The sequence below is a fragment of the Canis lupus genome, chromosome X (assembly GCF_011100685.1).
Source record: "Canis lupus familiaris isolate Mischka breed German Shepherd chromosome X, alternate assembly UU_Cfam_GSD_1.0, whole genome shotgun sequence".
NCBI lineage: Eukaryota > Metazoa > Chordata > Mammalia > Carnivora > Canidae > Canis > Canis lupus.
This window is the reverse complement of record NC_049260.1, coordinates 18563202-18577029: the sequence shown is the minus strand read 5'-3', so window position 1 is coordinate 18577029 and position 13828 is coordinate 18563202. Positions and strand designations below refer to the sequence as shown.

The window sequence follows — 13828 nt, the reverse complement described above, 5'->3', positions numbered from 1 at the left end:
AAGTTAGCTATGAAGTTTATTTAGGAAAAGATATCTGGGAACACCCTAAAACCAAAGAGCCACATATTAAAATGTGTTACTGTGTGTTTGTGGGACAAGCAAGAAAGTATAAAAATATAAATTGGCTCATTTTCTCACACCATTTCAAATGGATCCAAGGTCTAATGTACCAAATACAACTATTCGAGTAGTATAAGAAGCCATAGGGAATCCCTTATCAACTCTCCTGTTTTATCCCTTTTTAAAATTTCTTGGAATGGAGAGAATTTCCCCTAGTAAGTGCTTTGATGTGCCACCCAGGTCCTCTTCAGGAATAAAGAGCTTATTCCCATAACCATAAGACTTCTCTAATATATACCTACTAGTCCCAAGGATTTTGTTACAGATTTAAAGTTAGCATTTCCCTTGTAATTCATATGTGGAAGCCCTAACCTCCAATGTAATTGTATTAGGAGGCAGGCCTTTGAAAAGTAATTAAGTTTAGATGAGGTCATTTAGATGGGGGTGGAGCCCCCATAATTGTATTAGTGTCCTTATTGGAAGAAGAACATAGGCCAGAGCTTTCTCTCTGCAGGCACACAAAGATATCATGTGAGCACAGAGAGATGGAGCCACCAGCACAGCATAAAGTGGCCTGTCACATAGAACCAAATGTGCTGTCACCTTGATCTTGGATTTCCCATTTTCCAGAACTTTGAGAAATGTGTCTGCTATTTAAGCCACACAGTCTATGTACTTTGTTATAGCAGCCTAGGCTTCGACAAATTTCTCAATAAAATCCAGCACTATAGTTTCCATCTCAGAGTTGGCTTCCTGGGAAACCTGACCTGGGATATTTCCGATGATTAAAATTAGAGGAGCAATTAAAAGAAAGACTGTTAAGTTTGACTCTCTCGACACATGGCTGTTGAACAGAAGTAAAATACCACAAGCAAAGTACAAGCCAGGAAAAATTATGTACAAATAGTATCACAAATTATACTTTTAAGATTTAAAGAGTTTCTGGAAATTGAGTGGCAAAACGTTGTCTCATTTTTTGTTTTAAAGAGCAAAAGGTAAGAAGAGAAAAAATGCAAATGGCCCTTCCCTTGTGAAAAGTTACCAATTGCAATCACAAGAACAGATGTAACAGTCTACACTGCAATTCTGTTTCTCACTCCCTGCTTGGTGGAAACAAGGACTCTGACACATTGTTGCTGATAATGATGCTACTCCTATGGGAGAGAACTTGACAGTATCAAACAACTTTATCTTTTAGCTTTTGACCCAGTGTTTCCACCCAGAAAGAATCTATCCCAAGGATACATGGGCAAAAATATATGGACAAATGTATGCCTAAAACTGACTGCAGCACAGATTGTAATAGCACAAGATTGGATTTGGTTCTGTATATTTTAAAATAAACAGAAGAATAAGCAAAAACTTTTTTTTTTTAAATGGCTGTGTGTATGGCACAGAAGGAAGATGGCAGAGGAGACGTAATTAGAGGTTAGATCTCTCTGAAAGTAACTTGCTCTGTAATTTTGACCTTGAGACTGTATAAATCATTTTCATAATTATAAAATAAAGTCAGGAATAAAGAATGCAAACTCTAAAAAAAATACCCTAAAACAAATGAGTTTAAATGTCTATCTAGTTGGTGATATAAGAATGACAAGAGCAGTTATTTCAAGTGATTTTAAAATACAGCTTTTGATTCTATATTTCTAGATTGAAAAAAATAATTACAAATCTTAAATGCATTGAGAAGTCTTATTGGTAATAATTTCTGAATTGTTATTTTGAAACTATGATATATAGATATAAAAATAGTAGTGGGATAAAGCAAATGAGTATGTTAATGTCATTTAGAAAACAAGATTTTAAACAGAAAAAACATTCAGAAAATTAGAGAAGTTATGAACAAAGAGGCTGGCAATCATAAATTTAAATTTAAAACACCAGTATGAATAAATAAAAGACTAAGAGGATGTATCAAAACAACACATCCTTTGATGGGACGATTTGAGAGCTGCAATGACAAATCAATGTAATAGTTTGTAACATATCATCAATAAAAATTCCATGACTTTATAGTGATACTAAAAATAAATAAGCTTGATCGGTCACCTTAGGAAGTTGCTACCTCCACTCAGTATTCCTAAAAATGCTTAGCAGTAAGAATCAATACTTTGGACTGCTTTTATGTTAATATATTTCAAGACAACAAAAGAATTGATAGTTCTTTTTTTATTTTTTATTTTTTTTTGAATTGATAGTTCTTTATTCAAGAATTCTAGCTAACAAATTTTTTTTTTTAAGTGAAAAATTAAGGTCACTACTTTGCAGCACTTTCTTGGAATAATGGATTCAGATCAAAATTGATGGATGCCAAAACTGTTAGATAAATGATAGGAAACTTTCTGGTAAATGATCAAGCTTATGAAACCTTAGCCCACTTACCAATATTAACATCACTAAACTGAACTGGCCTCCCAGATGATGCAGTAAGAGACAAAGCACTGCCTGTGAAGTCTTACCAAAAAAACCAAAACCAAAAACCTCTCCTGAATCTAACGGAATCTAATGATGCTGCAGAACCACTTGCCAATTGGGAGGAAATATGAGGGTGGGTAAATATGTTAAATGACAACAAATGGAGACAATCGACAGAACAGAATGGGAGAAATTCTACAAGACAAATATCACTGTTTCTTAAACAATTAAATGACATGTAGAAAATAAGAGTGAAGGGAACCCTTATAGATGAAAACAAACCTAAAAGAAGTATGGACCATGTAATGCGTGGATCTCAGTTGTATCTCCATTTGCATAAATCCTTTGGAAAATGTTTCTGAAACACTTGTAAAATTTGAGCACAAAGTGGGTTTTATGTATCATGAGACTTATTGGTCATTTTATTGGGTATAGTAATTATATTACACATGGTATAAGATTCATAGGTAAGTATTACAGAAAAGATAAAAATAGCAAAGTTTTTCACTAAAATATACAGTAAGAGGAGAGGTGGAGGAAGTAAGGGAAAAAGAAGTAGGCATCATCAGCAGCATTTAATCATGCTAGCGTTGATTAAACAAAATTGACAAAGTGTTAATATGTTCCTATTTCTGAAGCTGGGTGGAGGATGCATGGGGGTTAATTAGACTCTATTCTCTACTGTTGTATAATTTTGGAAATCTCTGCAATAAAAAAAGTTTTAAAAGTGAATGAGTTAAATGAATGCTTAATTTTGCTGAAGTATCTAGAAACTCATGAAGACCAGGGCAGAGAACTCTAGGATCCTGACCTTTCAAAGGTTTTTTTCAGAGAACGTCTCCTTTCAGGGTGCTACTTCCCACTGGGGCTCTCTTCTGGAAGGTCCTCCAGTGTCAGGGGAGCCATGTTCAGCCAGAGTATCATGCTGAGGAATTATACCACTAGCCAGCTTATAAAGTGGCTGTCCTTATATTTATTTAAAATTATCTTTGGGGCACCTGGGCAGCTGAGTCAGTTGAGTGGCTGACTCTTGATTTCAGCTCAGGTCACAGTATCAGTGTCTGTGAGATCAAGCCCCGCATGGGGCTCCATGCTCAGGGTGTAGTCTGCTTGAGATTCTCTCTTCTCTCTCTGTCCTCTGAGCCCACTCACATGCTCTCTTTCAAAAATCATATAAAATTATCTTCCTTTGTACTTTGCTATTTTAATGTATTAAATTACATACATGGCTCTGCTTTTTCTAGTAAATCCCTTATCTTAAAACCTTAACCTGAAACAAAAATATTAATTTCTTATTTCTGTACCTTTAAAAATATTTATGCCATTTGTAGATTTGTTTATAACCATATCTTCTAGCATTCTATCTTAAATTTCAGATTTTTAAATAGCATTTAAAAGTCATTATTTTATGTTTGAAGTTGTATAGCTCTTACTTTGACCTTTCATTTTTCCCCCTTTCTGTTTTAATTCTGTCTTATATTCTTTTTATTTTAATATCTTCTTAATCTTCCCTTTCCCAGTTATTATCTTAGATATTTGCCTTTTCTTTTTTTGCCTGGTTTTCATTTTACTTTATGATTTTGAAAATAATCCCCAACTAAAGGGGGGGCCGCAGGGAGAGCGGAATTGAAGAGTGTCCATGCTGCAAAAAGAAATCCTAGTGGTTTCTTCTCTGCAGGTACCCCTAGAGTAGTTCTCAACACACAGTAATAATAACAATAGATCTCTCATTATTTTTAAGGGCGTCTCTCCCAAATCACATTTTTTGTGCTACTTGGTAGCAAAGCTATTAAGTCTTACAAGACAAAAATTCCCTTTGAAGATGGAATATGTTTGGCTCTGAAATCCTTCTGAAGCTACTTGGCAACCAGTTCTTATATCAGGACCTATATGCTTCAAAAGCTACAGGTTCCAACATAAATCCATCAGATATGCAACAAATGATGCTATCAACTAGAGGAATAGGAAACAAGCACTTCTTCCTGTGCAAGGTATCACCGTGTTATCTCCCCTAGTATGACCCTCGTCGGGAATCAGGGAATGCTGAACATTCTGAAAGAAACCTCAAGCTCAGTTCAGGGATCTATATAATTTTCATGTTTCCATTTTATCATGTTGAATTAAAATAGGTGGAATAATTTATTATCCATTGATCGTAGCTGATTTCTTACTACTTATTTGTAATTGGAAGGAAACCTATACAGTTATAAATGTTTTTAGCTGTCCTATGAAATCATACTTTTCACAATTTCCCTTTCTACTTTGGTGTATCTTGGTGCCTTACCATAAACCTTATGTTTGTTAATTGTATATGATTAGTGCCCTATTTTACTATAAATGACATACAGATGTTATATATGAGGAACCAGAAAACTTAAGGGAAAAAAAGATCAGTTTGGCTCTTAAAATCATACATAATAGAAGTACATCTTGTAGGCAGAATAAGACATAATGTTAGAGGAACCAAATTTTGTTCTAAATTTTCCAGAGGTATTCAGAAAATCAGATACTTTGACAAAAAAGTTCAAATCATGGTATTTTGTTTGTGGTTATAATTGAATTATGTTGTCTAAATACTTTTTATTAATAAAATGGTTTATAGTATTTCAAGAATGATTATAGGAAAAAAATCACTGGAAGATCTGGGGTGCTTCCCTGATATTACTGAAAAGAGTTCAAGGATGTTGTTTGGAATGGAAGGAAGTGTAATGAAATTTTGCGTGAGTTTTACACTGAAATATTCCAAACGTCTCATTTAGTCAATTGTTTTAAAGCCTGATTATTCTTGTGCAAAAGGATTTCAAAACCACTGGTTTTCATTCCTGATCTGCTCTTGTGATCATTGTGCTCATACTCTCAAACATTGGCATCATCATGGCAACCTCAGGAGAAATGCTACTCCAGACATCTATATCCTTGTTCTCACACCTTGAATGAAGCACATATGCTATACTTGGCTTTCTTTTTTTTCTATTTTAGAAAAAAAAATAGTCATAGACAAGAGTCATGCAGACTTTAAAATTGTTAATACCAAGAAACAAAAATTCCAAATCTAGGTATTTATCATGATAAAAATGGGACAAGTCTGTAAATAACCATATATGATTATAACATATGCTATTATAGCTATGATTACCTATTACCAAAGCACCATTTATAATGCCAAAAAAGGAAACAACTTAAATGTGCAACAAGAAGGGATTGTTAAATATTTTATGCCATACAATGATATATAATGAAATAATTGAAAATAAAGGTATTGATGTATATTTGGTGGTAAGAAAAGAAGATGCTAATCATTGAGTATAAGCTTTAGTTACACAAGCTGAACAAGTTCTAGGGATCTGCAGCACCATAGAGTGCCTAGAGTTAATATTGCATTGTACACTTAAAAATCTGTTAAAAGGGTAGATCTCATGTTGTGTCTTTACCACAACAAACAATTTTTTGAAAAGATCACAGTGATCGATAATGTTAAAAAGCAAGTTACAAATATCTTTAGGACAATACTCTGCTTTAGTCCATGCATATATATGTGTGGGTGTTATATATACATATATATAAATTTTAAAGGTTTTAAAATTGTTTTAAAATCTTTAACAGGTTTTTAAATTATTTAAAACTTTAGAACAGCAAAATGTTAAGGGTTGTTGTAAAGTCCATGAGGACAGGAAATTTGTTCTGTTTGCTGCCCAATCTCCAGTGCCTGGCAGATAGGAAGCATTTGATAAGTATTTGTAGACTTATTGAGTAAAAATAATGACTAGGTGTGGAATTAGAAATTATTTTTTGTTTCTCCTTATATTCTAATTATGGCATGTTGATTAAATACTTTCTCAAAAATGTACTATATACTTTTTTATGGTATGTTTAATTTTGAGAAAAAAGTCTTAGAGTCATTAGTAATTATTTTTAGGAGTCTCGGAAGTGGTAAATGCACATATAAAATTATAAGCAAAATCACATTTTAAGAAATATGTCACAAAGTTTTTGGAAATGTTTACTTTCTGAAAGATACATTCATGTTTATGCTCTTGATATAGTTGTTTAAATTTCTGGGATCAATATATCTATTGGAAGTCGCTGTGACTTTTTGTTTAGAAAAATGTTTGAGGCAAAAGTGTGTGTACTCTTGCTATTGTTAAGTAATTTAAATCAATACTCCTTACTTAACAACTCAACTTTCCCAAGGGCCTTGGTTTTATGCGGCATTTCAGAGATATAGCATGCACCATTACTCTTTAAACATCTACTTTAATTGTGCTTTTAATTTTGCAGACTTTACATAGAGACCCAGATCTGTTGACAGAGCAAATGAACTAAAAATTCTGTCCTTTCTACTTTGTCACTCTAACTGCTTGGTAATGAGGTTTAGGTTTGCAGTGGGGTAATGTCATTGCCAAAGTTCTTTAATCCTGAACTGTAACATGGCTAGAATGCATATATTTTCAGTGCACAATGATGAGATTTGTCTCCTTTATTTTTGAAGTAATGTCCATGTTAATAGTGCTGTGTTCTAAAGGAGATGTGACACATTGTAAACCTGTCTGCCTATAAATGTCATTTAGACTTTTTCAGTGAAGGGATATATGCCAGATTTTGGGTCCTTGGGTTTTCTTGTAATTTTCCAAGAGCCAACAATATCATTGAATTTGGATTATTAAATCTAAAGTGGAATTTTAAATATTAGCAAAATGTGTTTTAAACCCACGTATTTTAATAACTGAAGTGCCAAAAGCACTTTATTATCTGGAGGCATGGTTAAAGAATGCAGTTCTGCAATAAACCTTCAGAATGTATGAGAGTTAGGGAGTTTTAAGACCTCAGCCATTGAATTTAATGCTCAGATACAGACTGAAAAAGCAGACTTTCTGTAAACTCTGAATTTAGAACTTAGCAGGGAAGTAAATATGTAAATTCCTAAGTTCACTCCTGGAAAGAAATTTCAAAAAGTGGTTCAGGGTGCTACCATGAAAGAAAAATGAATGGAGAAAAATTATGTCTGATCACTGAAGCATGGCTATTGAATGAAACCACTCATAGATTGGGTATTCAAGAAAGAGACTCATGAATGTGTAAAAATTCAGAGGAAATTCATAAAGGTTTAGGGGTAGATAGAAGTTTCCTCAGAATAATATCAACCTTTTAAAGTTAGATTTATTGAGGTATAATTTATGTACAGTAAAACTCATCCTTTCTAGATGTACAATTCATTGAGTTGGGACAGGCATATTCGGTTGTGTAACTACCACCCAATCCAGGTATGGAATATTTCCATCACTCCAAGAAGTTCTCTTCTTTTCCCTCAGTTCCTTCCTTCTACTCACAGCCCAACACACCCACTGATCTGATTTCTGTCCTTGTGTCTTTACCTTTACCAAAATGTTATATACATAGAATCATAGTTAAATAGCCTTTTGTATTTTTGCTTAGAATGTTTTTGAGATCTACTCATGTTGCTGTGCGTATCAGTAGCTCATTCCTTTTTTTGCTGAGTATTATTCCGTTGTGTGAATGTACCCATACACTAATCGATCGACGTTTATTTCCTGTATTTTGCATTTATGAATAACACTGCTATAAACATTTGTATACAAATATTTGTGTAGATACATTTTTCTTTTTCTGATTAAATGCTTAGGAGTGGGATCACTGACTTCTATAGTTGAGTATATGTTTGACTTTATAAGTAGCTGCCAAACTCGTTTTGAAAGTAGTTGTCCCATTTTTGCCTTCCTCTCAGCAAAGTATAAGAATTCTTGTTGTTCTGAATCTAGACAAATTTAGTTGTTTGACATCCTTGTGAGCGCTTGCCCTTGTTAGGTTTTGTTGTTTAGCTTTGTTTGAATTTTAGCTTTTGAATAGTGCTGTAATGGTGTTGCATTGTGGCTGTGTCTTGCATTTCCCTGATGACTAATAATCTTGGGCATCTTTGTACATAGACACAAAGGTGAAGGAGGAGAGAAACATTTAGACTTCACACTATAGTAAAGGCTCGGATGCAGAAATAAACCTGTGAAAGCGTCTTTCGTAGACAAGAAAATAGAAGTGTATGTATATTGAAATAGGGAGGCTATCATCCCTAATCCTATGAGTAGAAACACATTCAGTTTTGGGGAAATGGTACTGTGGTGGAGAGGTGTAAGGAGTGGGAAACTTTTGTCATCATCATTGCGTATAGGAACAGGTTGTGTATGTAGCAGACGTGATGACAATAAGGAACACAAAATGGCTAGACAGGTTAAGTAGTCTTTGAAAATATAGCTGAGTATCCTAAATCTTAAAATAAAATCAATACTATATTCTTCATAAAGAAGAAAATGGCTCAAATAAACTGTGATAAAATGAAAATGAGTTTTTATTCATTTGTATTACAATTTTAAAAATTCAGTAACAAACTACACTTATAACTTGTGAAGTGTTGCTGTAGATATATACCAAGATGGAACCTAAGTCTTATAATACTCATTGATGTGAATGTGACTGCTGAGCTGGAGGAAGTCATTGGGAATTCTTCATAGCTATCCTGATACATATAGTGATAAATAATTTCACCACATTTTTGTATTTGAATAACTGTAGAATCATTGCTTATTTACGTGACATGATGTGTCACTTGATTTCTTGTATCATTTACATTTTTAACTTTTCCTCTCTGCTTTTCTCAATAGCTGAGACAATTCAAAGGGAACATTATAGGTTGTCGAAGTCTTTAACAGTAGAACAATTAAAATCAAAGAAAAAAACATGAAAATGAGCTAGACATAGAAACTACACACACACATATCCTATTTATATGGATATGTATGTATCATGGAATATTTTGATGTGAAACTATTTAAAGTGCGTGGGACACAGTAGTCCTAGTAGTTGCTGAATCTTGTCCTCCCCCATCTTATATCCCTGTGCTCTCTTCCTGTTTCACTCAGAATTGCTATCTTCCCTATTAATGAGTCCTAATTTTAAACTTTATTCAGTGCTTTGATTAATGAGCTATAAAGCTTCTATCCTCAGCTCATCAACTCTGTCTCTAACCAATAATAAGAATTTCTATGTATTTTTTTATAAAGACAATGGATTGTCCTTGGCTAGTAGTTCTGTAAGGACCCTTTATTCTAGTGGTTTTTAGAAGCTAGTATAAATTCAGTGTCAAAAGTGCAAAGGATTTTAAGCTCCATATAATGTTACTGTTAAAGTTTTAATTTGCATCAATTTAATTCTCTTGTCAGTTGTCACACCCTATTAAAGTTGTGCCTCATCACATGCTGAAGGAGCAAATTAAGTCTGAGGTACAAGATGATGTGGCTTTTTGGGAAAAGGCTATCCGTGGGTCCAATTTCCAGCCGTTTTGAACTCATTGATCATTAATTTTTGTATCTTTTAGGAATTTAGAATAGCATTCTCTGGCTATCAAAGATTTGTAGATAATGTCAGAATTTTAAAGTTCTCCAGAGAAAGGATGAAAGATACTATTTTTAATTAAGAAATTTTTTTCTTTTTGTTGTTTTTCTTGTCATGTATTACTAGTATATTAATTTCCATTAGTCTTTCCCTCCTTAGAGAATAGCCCTTTAAAACCTAAGTCAGGTCAGGGTGCTCCTCAAATCCAATGGCTCCTACTTCTCTCCGAGTAATAATGCGTAAAAGAACCTACAAGGCCCTACTACATGGTCTAGCTTTTCATTACCTATCCGACTCAGTCGGCTCTTTCACCTTCTCTTGTTCTAATGTAGTTACACTGGCTCAGTATCCCTTAAAAATGGCAGGCATGCCCCTGCCTCTGAGCTTGGTACTTGTTCCATTCAGTTACCTGGAAGGTTTTACTCCCACTATTCACATGACTTACACACACTGCCTCCCTTCCTTTCATTCTTTACTGAAATATCTTTTTACTGATGATTTTCCTGAACACGTATCAAAAATTGCACCTCCCTCTTTTCAACACTTGCTGTCTCTTTTTGTTTCTTTGGTTTTTCAAACCCAAACTAAATATTTTTACTTAGGTATCTTAAAGTTTTCTACCTATCCCTAACTATTTTGCAAATTCCATAAAGACAGAGATTTTGTCTATTTTGTTCACTTCCGAATCCATGTTTAGAATTGTGCCTGATATAAAATAGATCCCAAGAAATATTTGCTGAATGAATTGATTAATTTGAATCTTCTGTATCTGTGAGTTTTAGTGTATGCAATTCTTTCGTTACTTTCTCCTTTCTCCCTCCTCTATCCCTTCCTGCCTTCCCAACTGGGACTGGAAGTCCTATCTTTTGCAAAGGTTCTTAGTTTCCCAGCAACTCACAGAGATAACCCAAATGGAAGGACAGCTGTGTTGTGATTTTGCTAGAGGGAATGCAGAAATATCTTTCCTGGCCTTGTACCTATCTGGTTTTAGAAGGATGAATGCTGTGGGTTTTCCTAAACTGATGTATTTGTCATTTGGCAGAGGGTGAGGGGGCATGTGTAAGAGGCCAAGCCACTACTTATATACAAGGGGCAAGGTCTCATGAGCTATCTGTGTCTTTACCATATTATCCCCATTGCCTTGCACAAAGCCTGAAACTTACCAGGTACTCAAAAAATATTTGGTGAAAGAAACAAAGCTAATACCACTCATTCTTTCTGTTCCCCCAGACCTACCTACCAATCACTTAGCAAAAGGTCTTCCTCACCTGAAACAAGCTGGTGTGGAATGGCTGGTGGCCCTGTTCAAAGTCCCTGATAATTTCTTCACCTACACAAGTGGTCAAGGAGTAAACCTTCCTATGAGCATGTAAAATGGCAGCTCTCTGCAGATTCCTATTATGGTGCCAAAGGTAAGGAAGCAAAACAAGCTATCTTTGAAGTTTTAAGAATTCTTTCAATGCTGTGTGTATGGTAACTAATCAGATAAGGTTGTAGTTCACTGTGGGAACTAATTAGATACCCCATACCATGTAACTTGTATTTCATAAATCAGAAACTTTTAATGGGGCTTTTATTATTTGGAAGATTTTCCCTTCTCTTCTACCACAGGTTGTTGCCCAAGCATCTCTGGTCACTGCTAATTACCTGTTTGCCTCAGGCAAGACAGGTTCTGACAGTGAGTCCAAGAGAGAAGCCTTGGGCAAAATAATTCCTAACCATATTTACCAAAAATTATTCCATCAGTGCATCTTTGCAACAGTGTTTCCCATCCTTACAGTTGCTTTGGTGCTTTTAAGATTTTTCATTGCTTGGAGCTGTTTGATCCTATCCATCCCTCTGGATTTTGAGCTTTTGACCTGTTAGACTTTCTGAGCCCCATAAGTCTACATCTGTGCTTAGCTGGCCCAGGGAATGAATACTCCAAGATTTTCAAAGATTATGGAATTAAAAATGTATTCATCTGAATTAGAGGAACAGCTAATCTGTCCCTCAGCTTTTAGAAATGTACTGAATGACCCAATAAATGGTTTATTCCAATTTGTTTCAAAAAGAATTTTCAGCTCTTGTTAAAAATAAATACAGTATGACAACATAATGTAATGAAAATAAGTGATGGAGATTTGAGATGGTAAACTAGGAAATGTGTATTTGCCTCCATACCCTTCTAGATTTCTTTCTAAAATAAGAGAATAAAGTTATCCAAAAGGAATAAAGAAGAAAATGGTAGAGATCACACTTTTTTAAATGAGAGATTTAAATAAATGTCTTCATGAATGTGACCCAATTGGAAAGACTTAAAAGAGTACTTATAAATAATCAGAATAACAATATTCCCAAGAAACACTGCATGTATACTAGATGATGATGAAACAGTTTATTTCAAAATGTAGCCTATGTTCCTTTACTGAAAAAAAAGAATCAAATGTGAGGAAAAATAAAAACATGCAAAGATTCATACATTTTATTGCACACACACACCTTTTCTAAGAAGTTACTTGAGGACGTGCTCTGCCAAAAGTTTTTTTTTTTTTTTTTTTTTAAGGCTAAACCTAGAAGGAGGCATATATGGGAACTAGGAAGCTAGATCCACTTGAGAATGCTAAAGTGCCATCTCAACATGACAGCAGTTGGCAGGCCTGGAAAACAACGACTCCAGTTTGGGTGTGGTAGATAGAGACTGTAGAATTTAGCAGATAGAGAAAAGTTTCCAGATAGTGAGATGAGGGATGGGCGACATTAATAGAATAGAATATATGATTGAGCACTTGGGAAAAAAAGGAAGGGAGGTGAAAAAGCTAAGTCATGCAAGAAATAGAGGCCATCTGGAGCTCCAGGGAAAAAAGAAAACTCTATAGAAAGTCATGATCTAACTATGAAACAAATGAAAGATACTTTGATGTTTAGCAGTTATAATACTGTAAGAAGATAATATTTATTTGCATGTGATGTTGGAACCATTTTCCTTTGTGTAGCTCAAGGTTCGCAGCATTGAGGTCAAGGTGAAGGAAATGCGATCTCAATATACAATTTGGCCTGTACTGAGTGTTTACATTGTCCTAAAAATGTAAATGCTATTTATTGATTTTTGAGGTTTTACAATCATCTTATTAAAAATACTCGAAATTTCTACATTAGTTGTAAACAAGTTGAATTTGAACAACTTGGTAATATAAAACTAAGTACGTAAACCAAATTAGCTAGGACATGAGTGGAGAGTGTTGGGACATGTGGAAGAAAGTGTCCGTGTGCTCATTAATATCCTCAAAGTAAGGTGATCAGAGGTGAAGAGATACTGATGGAAGTTAGTAGAACAAGGGGCTGAATATATTATTTAATGTTACAAATGTAATTAATAAAAGAATTAAGTTCAGTAATAGGCATATCAAAAATTTGGAGGAGGAAAGAGAAAGAGGAAATTAGTAAACTCAATCCACATCTTTCAGAGACAAGAAAATAGAAATATGTGTATATTATTTTGAGATATGGAGGTTACCATCCTTAGTTCTATGAGCAGAAACACAATCAGTTGTTTTGAAGAAATGGTACTGTGGTGGAGAGGTGTAAGGAGTGAGTGGGAAGCTACTGTTATCATAGCTTTTCTGTATCTTTAATTTTCTATCATGTGTATCTGTTATCTTTTTTTTAATTTTTATTTATCTATGATAGTCACACACACACACACACACACACAGAGAGAGAGAGAGAGAGAGAGAGAGAGGCAGAGACATAGGCAGAGGGAGAAGCAGGCTCCATGTACCGGGAGCCCGACGTGGGATTCGATCCTGGGTCTCCAGGATCGCGCCCTGGGCCAAAGGCAGGCGCCGAACCGCTGCGCCACCCAGGGATCCCTGTATCTGTTATCTTGATGTAAAAAATATCCAATGCTTCTAGCTAGCATTATAGCAGACTAAGGGCTCTGGGGGACTGCAGAGCATTTAAATATGGGATA

At 34.7% G+C, this 13828-nt stretch overlaps 1 long non-coding RNA gene across 1 annotated transcript in view; it reads left to right on the top strand.

Annotated features, from left to right (window-relative positions):
* LOC119868173 overlaps positions 1 to 13828 on the top strand; it is a 74157-nt gene that overhangs the window by 47696 nt on the left and 12633 nt on the right. Inside the window, exon 3 of the long non-coding RNA XR_005385920.1 lies at positions 11107 to 11288. This is a non-coding gene — a long non-coding RNA (uncharacterized LOC119868173). The remainder of the gene's footprint in view (positions 1 to 11106; positions 11289 to 13828) is intronic.